This window comes from Cervus elaphus, chromosome 23 (genome assembly GCF_910594005.1).
Source record: "Cervus elaphus chromosome 23, mCerEla1.1, whole genome shotgun sequence".
NCBI classification, from domain to species: domain Eukaryota; kingdom Metazoa; phylum Chordata; class Mammalia; order Artiodactyla; family Cervidae; genus Cervus; species Cervus elaphus.
In genome coordinates, this window is record NC_057837.1 from 22,010,409 (window position 1) to 22,019,718 (window position 9,310).

The following is a 9,310-nucleotide window of genomic DNA, read 5'->3' on the forward strand; positions in this document are numbered from 1 at the left end:
TAAAAAGATAAAGATGCTCCCTTGATAGCCTTGTGTCTTTTGGTCTTCGTATGGTCGCTGATATTACTATCATCTGCCTCACAGATGAGAAATGTTTAAGTTACACATTCAACGTCAACTTGTCTGAGAAAATTAAAAATCAGCATTTAATTTTTCAGAAAACATGTATATCTTTTTCTGACATTATTTTTTCTTTCTGACATTATTTTTTAAATATTCTTTTCCATTACAGTTTACCACAGGATGCTTTCTCTTTTTTAAGTCATTTTAAGTCAGTTCTGAATGGTTTGTTGTTAAAAAAAATTTTAATTGCCAAATAATGAAAGAAATAAATAGTGGTAGATTTATCCTAGAGAATGAATGAGTTACTGGAGTAAGAGCATGCAGACCACTCTCTAAATTCTCTGTGGTGGAAATGTTTAGCCTCTAGCTCTCACACAAATATAATTTCCCATTTTCCACTGATTTCATTGACCAGCAGCCAGATGATTTTATACATCTTGAAGGTTATAGCAAAGCTAAAGGACAACTAGCTGATATACCGAGTAACAACAGCAAATACAGGCAGCAAATACTTCTATCATTGTCTGAAACAAGAAGGAATTAAGTTACTTACCCTTTGTGTGTCCAGGAGCACTTGGCTTTATCATTGGATGTCCTGAAAAATTAATGTCCTTAAAAGGATATTATTAGTTATCTTGAGTCTGGAAAGACTCATATAAAAAGAGAGATTGGTTACTGTTCGTGGTCTTTCATGTTTAACTATGCTTTCAGGCTATCAACAGGAAAACTATTCACTCATGCCTTTACCATAACAGGGATGAGACCATAGCAGAAGATGAAAGGATAAAATGAAGGTCTATCAACCTCCACCCTTACTGTAAATGCAGCTATTAATAGTAAGATTAATCATAATTAAAAACCATGTCAAAAAAAAAAACCATGTCAATGAAACTATTAATAATTTTTAAAATATATTTGAAAGAATTTGGACACAACTTGGATGAATCCCAGGGCAACTGATACAATTCAGGATTGATTGTGCCTGGCAGACTAGGTTGTGTGATCATCCTGCTAGATAAGCTATTTAAAGAGCAGTGAAATTCTTTAAAAATGAAGAGGAAGGAGGAGGAGAAGGAGGGTATGATGGAGGGGGAGAGAGACTATGACTATATGAGGAAGAAATGATATTTCCAAGTCAACTTGGAAAAATGAGACTGTTTTTTGACACTAAAACATGCTGTTTTTGTTCTGGTTTAGGCTGTAACCGTGTGGTGTTGTTTCTTCCTATCCCTTTCCAAAAATGATTTGTGCTTACTTAACTGCCAAAAGGGAGGAACAAAATATTATATAAAATTCCTCTGGCTTTCACATATTGTGGTCTCTTTCCAGCCTTTTAAGTCTAACACATTAAAAAAAAAAATCAGAAACATTTCTGTGCTTTACAACAGGGGTTCAAAGCTAATTTAATATTTTTCATCATCATTCTACTTTTATGTTGATAGTTCATCACATACAATAGATGGAAATGTTGCATAATTCCACTGCCATGTAACAATATTCATAAGTAACTTAGGTTTTATTTTCAACTGTGAATTTTAAACTTAATTACTCCATGTGTGAGAAGTAATATTTCTTTTTTCTTCACATATTACTTGTCATTCCCAAAGCTATTTCTAATGAAAGAAAACCCTCCTGATCCTGAAAAAAACACAGAAGTCACCTTCTTCACCTTTTTCTCTTTTACTTTCACTTATTCAGCATTTATAACTTACATTAATTAATTAATGTCCTTCATTAAATGTGCTCTGATTGGAGGCAGCAGTTAAGTGCTAAGAAGATCATCAGCAATTTCTTCTGTTTCACTGTAATGAAGCCACCAGGAGCAACAGCCATTTCCTGATCTGCGGAGTTCTAAGCTGACAATGATCGCCCTTGGCTCCACACTGAGGACTGGTCATTGAACTGGACCACATGGTAGCTCTGCCCCTCAGCCTGGCTCCTAACCCAAGGGCAATGCTTCAGCTCAGTTCAGTTGCTCAGTCGTGTCCAACTCTCTGCGACCCCATGAATCGCAGCATGCCGGGCCTCCCTGTCCATCACCAACTCCTGGAGTTCACTCAAACTCACGCCCATTGAGTCGGTGATGCCATCCAGCCATCTCATCCTCTGTCGTCCCCTTCTCCTCCTGCCCCCAGTTCCTCCCAGCATCAGGGTCTTTTCCAATGAGTCAACTCTTCACATGAGGTGGCCAAAGTATTGGAGTTTCAGCTTCAGCATCAGTCCTTCCAATGAACACCCAGGACTGATCTCCTTCAGGATGGACTGGTTGGATCTCCTTGCAGTCCAAGGGACTCTCAAGAGTCTTCTCCAACACCATAGTTCAAAAGCATCAATTTTTCGGTGCTCAGCTTTCTTCACAGTCCAACTCTCACATCCATACATGACCACTGGAAAAACCATAGCCTTGACCAGATGGACCTTTGTTGGCAAAGTAATGTCTCCGCTTTTTAATATGCTATCTAGGTTGGTCATAACTTTCCTTCCAAGTAGTAATGCAATGCTTATACCCTTGGAATTGGAAGTGTGGGAATGGTGCTTATGAGAAGAGGAGATGTGTGGTTCTTAAACTGTGGGTTTCTCAGACTATAACTACCACCCTTGAGCACAGGTTCAAAAGCCTGAGCTGCTACTTTGAGTTCTCCTTCTGTTTCTGAGTAGCATCTGTTTGGTTCAACTCTGCCCTTGGTATTCTTGTGTTTTTGAATGGACCCTTTTTCACCAAGCCCTTTAAGATATCAGTAAAATATAAAATATACAAACAGTTCATACAACTCAACATAAAACCAAATAAACCAATCAAAAAATAGGCAGAAGACCTAGAGACATTTCTCTGAAGAAGATAGATAGCCAACAGACACATGAAAATGTGCTCAACGTCACTAATTATTTGAGAAATGCAAATCAAAACTACAATGAGGTATCACCTCATGCTAGTTAGAAAGGTTATCATTAAAAACTCTACAAATAAAAAATGTTGGAGGGCTTCCCTTGTGGCTCAGCTGGTGAAGAGTCTGCCTGCAATGCGGGAGACCTGGGTTCGATCCCTGGATTGGGAGGATCCCCTGGAGAAGGGAACGGGATCCCTGGGTTGGGAAGATCCCCTGGAGAGGGGAACAGCTACCCACTCCAGTGTTCTGGCCTGGAGAATTCCATGGACTGTATCAGTCCATGGGGTCGCAGAGAGTCAGACACAACTTAAAAAAAAAAAGAAAAGAAAAAAAAAAAAATGTTGGAGAAGCGGTAGAATAGAGAAGCCTCCTACACTATTGTAAGTTGGTACAGGCACTATGGAAAACAGTATGGAAGTTCCTCAGAAAACTAAAAATAGAATTGCCAGACAATCCAGCATTCCCACTCCTGGACATATATCCAGACAAAAATCATAATTCAAAAAGATACATTCACCCCTATGTTCATAGCAGCACTATTCACAATAGTCAAGACACATAAACAACCTAAATGGCCTTCAGCAGATGAATGGATAAAGATATGGTACATAAATACAATGAAATGCTACTCAGCCATATAAAGGAATTAAATAATGCCATTCTCAGCAACATGGAGGCAGCTCCAGATGATCATACTAAGTGAAGTAAGTAAGAAAGGAAAAGAAAAATACCATATGATATCATTATATGTGGAATCTAAAACATGGCACAAGTGAAACTAACTATGAAATCAAAACAAAATCAGGAACATAGAGAATAGACTGGTGGTTGCCAAGAGGGAGTGGTTAGGAGAGGGTAGGAGTGGGAGTTTGGGATTAGCAGATGCAAACTGGTACATATAGATAAACAACAAGGTCCTACGGTATGGCACAGGGAACTATATTCAAAATCCTGTAATAAACCATCAAGGAAAAGAATATGAAAAAAATTGTAATCATCCACACATATATACATGTATATATATACATGTGTATGCATATATGATGGGTTATGATGTAAAATATCATTTTTTCTACTCTGAGTATGACTCAAAACAAGTAGGAGGAATACCACCTCCTTGGTTAACTCAGAATATTTACTAAGAAAGAATTTATTTGGAGGCCCAGGTGAGAAGAGGAATGAGGACTTAGGCTATAGGAAGGAGGAGAACTAAGGGCAAAAAGTATACATCATAAAGGACAAATATTAGCTTAGCCAATGGAAGAATAATTCCTTTCCAGTAATGAAACACCCAGTTTCTCCAACCTCATGGGGATATGGGTTTCTATTGAAGAAGTGGTTGGTTGGTCGCTTGCATGAGCTGTAGAAATAGTGATTCCTGCATTTAGTAAGTAGTAACTCTGTATAGTTCAGTTGATAAAGAATCTGCCTGCAATGCAGGAGACCCGGGTTTGATTCCTCGGTTGGGACAATCCCGTGGAAAAGGAAATGGCAACCCACTCCGGTATTCTTGCCTAGAGAATCCCACAGACAGAGGAGCCTGGTGGGCTACAGTCCATGGGGTTGCAAGAGTCAGACATGACTTAGCGATTAAAGAGAGAAAGATAGTCTGTGTAATTTCTACCCATTCCTTTGGATGTCTTCATTTTTCTACAGTGATCACCAATTCCCAAGTTGCTGATTTTACTACTGAACTCTAAGTTTTTAAGTTGTTAAGGACATTTTTTAAAACTTTTTTTTTTTTAAATAACTTGACCCTTTTTCCGCTTTTTGATATATGCCCTTATCTTTAAAATAGCACTTTTAAGTTTCGGGACTGAGAAATTTCAAAATGGTAAAAAGCAATTGCCATAGCTGAAAAGTAGTCCAGGTTATGTTTCATTTTATTTCTTTTTCCTTTATGTTACCAAAAAAAAAAAAAAAATCATGTATCACAAAATAGGCAAGCACAAATAAAATAATACCAGTTGCAGTGGGAACACTTTGAAATTAGTAGTTATAAAAATAACCTTTTTTTTTTTTTTTTTTTTACTGAAGACTACAGCATATTTTAAAATGAGAAACTCTGTAAAGTGGTCAGTATTAGTAGGCTTGGTGAGGAAGGCATATAAATTCAGCACAGGATGTTATGTTGGACAAAGAAGCCATAAAATAAAATAAAATGAGTATTTGTGTGGGTTTTGATTTCTAATTTCAAAATTCAACATGCTGAATTTATGGCTTCTCAGATACAGCTCTGGACCCTAGTATCTGGTTATAAAATGTTTAAACATTTTGGATAGGGATAATCACCAATAAATAGGATGAAATGCCAGTCTGGGTTTTACAAAGATCATATTGGTAAAGAAAATTTACAAGTAGAATTCACTTGAACTACACATGATTTCACAGTGGAGGAGAGAGACTGTAGGGTGTGTGGCTTGCTTGCCAGAGAGAAGGTAACCTCGGAACACCAGTCTTCTGTTCTTTCATTCTCTTTATTCTATTCTGTTCTACTTAAGCTAATGGTCCCTAATGCCAAGAGAAATCAACTAATTCAAAATCCACAGGGAACTATATCCTACATGGGCCTTCAGGGTCCCCCATGGGTGAACATAAAGCCTGTGGAAATAAGAAATTACTTCCTGAGACTAACTGGCCATTCACCCCAAAATGACAAGACTTGGAAGACGTGTGTAGGATCACAAGCTTTAAAAGTTCAAAATTCATTTTAAAGTTGATCTACTCAGAAATTCAAGTGCAGTTTAGTAAGCTACGCTGATGAATTCAATTTCACTAAGCACGCAAAACAGATATTCTTCTGTATGGTTAATCACAGGCGTTGGAGTATATACTAAATTATTTCACAAACCTAGAAACCATATTCTAGTGTGGAAGCCCAAATTGCTCACTCCATCTAGCTTTCCATCAGCAAGAAAATTTCCATTATAGCTTAAAAAATTAGGTGGCATAATACATAATATGTATGAGACTTAGAACATCCTCAATTTCTTTTTGCTTTCTCCGTAATGTAGCGGCCAGTGCTCCTATTACATAGAAGAAAGAGACTGAGTTGGTTCAGGGGCCAGTGGTCTAGAATGACTAGATTCTAAAACCCCCTAGTAATTAATTTAGGCTGTTTATACCTTAGGAATGCAGTGTCAACCACTTGTCATTGACTAACAGGCTCCAGAGCTTTCACCCCCACAGACAACTGCTCCCTCCTATAATAGGATCTCATTATAGCAATGATTTTATAAGACACATCCCCATCTATGACCCTGGCCTTTGCCATTGGTAGGAAAGATATCCTGTTAGTTAGGCAGGGTTTTCATATGTTCCACACTTTTCTCATTCATTAAAATCCCTGCTAATAGAGAAGCATATATTTTTCTCTGATGTCTCTCTGTAGTCATCATCCCTTTGATGGCACGTCTCATTTGCAGCTTCTATATCATATTCCTTAAATTTTCTAGTATCATTTTATAAAAATTCCTTTTTATTTCCTTTCAGTTCCACTGCCTGCTTCTCAGCTCATGAGCACTTTTTACTCTAGTTGCTCCCTAACTAAGGAATCTTTTTAGTCAGACTCCTCTCTAATCTCTTAGGCCTCAACAAGATCTTCAGAAGTTCAGGCTTCAGTGATGCAGGCCATTCCAGCTTCCTTTCTTGCTTAAAGCAAGGAAGTCTGCTGTGTTTGATTATGCTCCCAAGTTTCTACTGCATTTGTGAGTTTTAACTCTTGTTTCTAGTGCACCAAGATGACCCAGTTTCTAAATTCACTTCCAAAAGAACTAGTACTAACTATAACGACCCTATTTTGATTTCATACCTCAAATCTATTCTTCTTTTAAATTGAAGTATAGTTGACATACAAAATTATATTAGTTTGAGGTGTACAGCATAGTGATTCAATATTTTTATAGATTTATTTCATTTAAAGTTATTACAAAATACTGACTGTATTTCCTCTGCTGTAAACTAAATCCTTGTAGCTTATTTATTTTATACATAGTAGTCTGTGCTTCTTAATCCCTCACTGCAATTTTGCCCCTCCCCTCTTCCCTCTCACCACTGGTAACCACTAGCTTGTTCTCTATAACTGTAAGCTGTTTTGTTATATTCATTTGTTTGTTTTATATTTAAGAGTCCACATATTAGTGACAATATACAGTATTTGTCTATCTCTATCTGTTGTATTTCACTAAGCATCATACCCTCTAGGTTCATCCATCTTGTTGTGAATGGCAGGATTTCATTCTTTTTTATGGTTGAGTAATATTCCATTGTGGAGATATATATGGTTGCTTCCATATCTTGGCTATTACAAAAATTTTGCTATGAAAATTGTGGTGCAAGTATCTTTTCAAATTAGTGTTTTTGTTTTCTTCAGATAGGTACCCAAGAGTGGAACTGCCGGAGCATATGGTAGGTCTATCTGTTTTAGTATTTTGAGGAACCTCCATACTGGTCCCTATAGAGGCTACATTAATTTACAACAGTGTGTTGGGGTTCCTTTTCTCCACACCCTCACCAACATTTGTTATTTGTAGATTTTTTTTGATGGCAGTCATTCTAACAAGTATAAGGTGATATCTCACTGTGGTATTGATTTGCATTTCTCTGATGATTAGTGATGTTAAGCATCTTTTCATGTGCTTGTTGGCCATCTGTATATCCTCTTTGGAAAAATGTCTATTCGGGCCTTCTGCCCATTTTTAATGTTTTTAAATATTAAGTCATATGAGTGAAGAACTGACTCATTGGAAAAAGACCCTAATGCTGGGAAAAATTGAAGGCAAAAGGAGATGGGGTCAACAGAGGATGAGACGGTTAGATAGCATCACTGACTCGATGGCCATGAATTTGAGCAAACTCCAGGAGATAGTGAAGGACAGAGGAGCCTGGTGTGCTGCAGTCCATGGGGTTGCAAAAAGTTGGACACAACTTAGCAACTGAACAACAACCATAAGGTGTTTTCTCTCAATTCTATCAATAGTTATTGTGGGCAGTACATGCTACACCCTTTGGAAAAATCAAGAGAAGAGATAACCAGTCTCTGACTCACAGACATTACAAGGTGATTCAGGAAACCAGACTCATGCATGTGAATGGTGTCTATATACAATGAAATATAATTAAATGCCAGCAGGTATGAGCTGAAAATTAAGAGGGCCTGGTTGAGTGCTCTAAAGACAAGCTGATATTCAAGAAAAGCTCATTAACTAATACCAGTAATAATTTATAGCCAATCTCATTAGAAAGTGTATGCCTGGCATTCCAAGATAATGATTTTCAGAACATAAAAATATGTTGTTCTGGTCACTAATACCAACAGAGGCTATAAAGGTTGACTTCCTCTTTTTATCCTTTTTGGTCATTTGTTTTTATCTTAATAAATAAAACAAAATAAAGAAACAAAAAAATTTAAGACACATTGCATCATAGGAGAACTGTGTCAAGAGCAGGAGCAAGTTGAGTGGAGTGAGGGTCATTTCCCCTCCTGAGCCCTCGCAATTGCTGTAATTCATACCTATTTGAGATCCTGTGATACTCTGACTTTATGTTTCCATGAAACAAGCTTATCAGCAAGCTTCCCTTCAGTGTTCACCTCTACAAAGGCACTTTCTTTCCCTAGATTCTTGTCATTGTTCCTGTCAACCGCTGGTGAGAGATCAACAGCCCCAACATAACCTGCAGGCTATCTGCCAGGAGCACATGACCAGCTGGAAGCTAAGAGAACAGGATTTTTTCTTCTCGGATAAGCACCTCTCCTTTGTTACTTTATCCTTAGGTCTATGAACTCCTCTGGCTTGGGGGAAAAAAAGAAAAAGAAACCCTCTTAAGAACCTTAATATGAAAACAGGCCAAGAAAATATTACCATCCACCCACCTGAAGTAATATACAGTTATTATAGTACAAAGACAGAGAAAATCTGCATTGGGTAGAAATTTCATTATCCTACAGGATATTAAAATCCTGATATCAAGGTTGTCAACAATGTGATAACAAATGCAGCTCTAAAACTGATTGCTTCTTGAAATGTATCTTTAAAGATCATTTATAATTCAGTAATATCTTTACTACTCTGGATGCTAATATTGATTAGCAGTCAACTGCATTCATCAACTGCACACAATGAAAAACTCCAGGAGTAAGAAACACAAAAATGAAGAGAAGCCAGAAGGAACTTTTGCAGGACATTTTTTAAAAATAGAAAAATCACTTGGCTTTTCTTTAACTTCTGGTTCCTCTGTGATAATAATAACCAAAAGGAAGGTACAGTTTCAGCAGAGCAGTAAAAAAAAAAAAAATACAGAGAATATACCAGAAACATCCTATAATACTAAACTTGACTTCTATATTCTAAGTTTAAAAA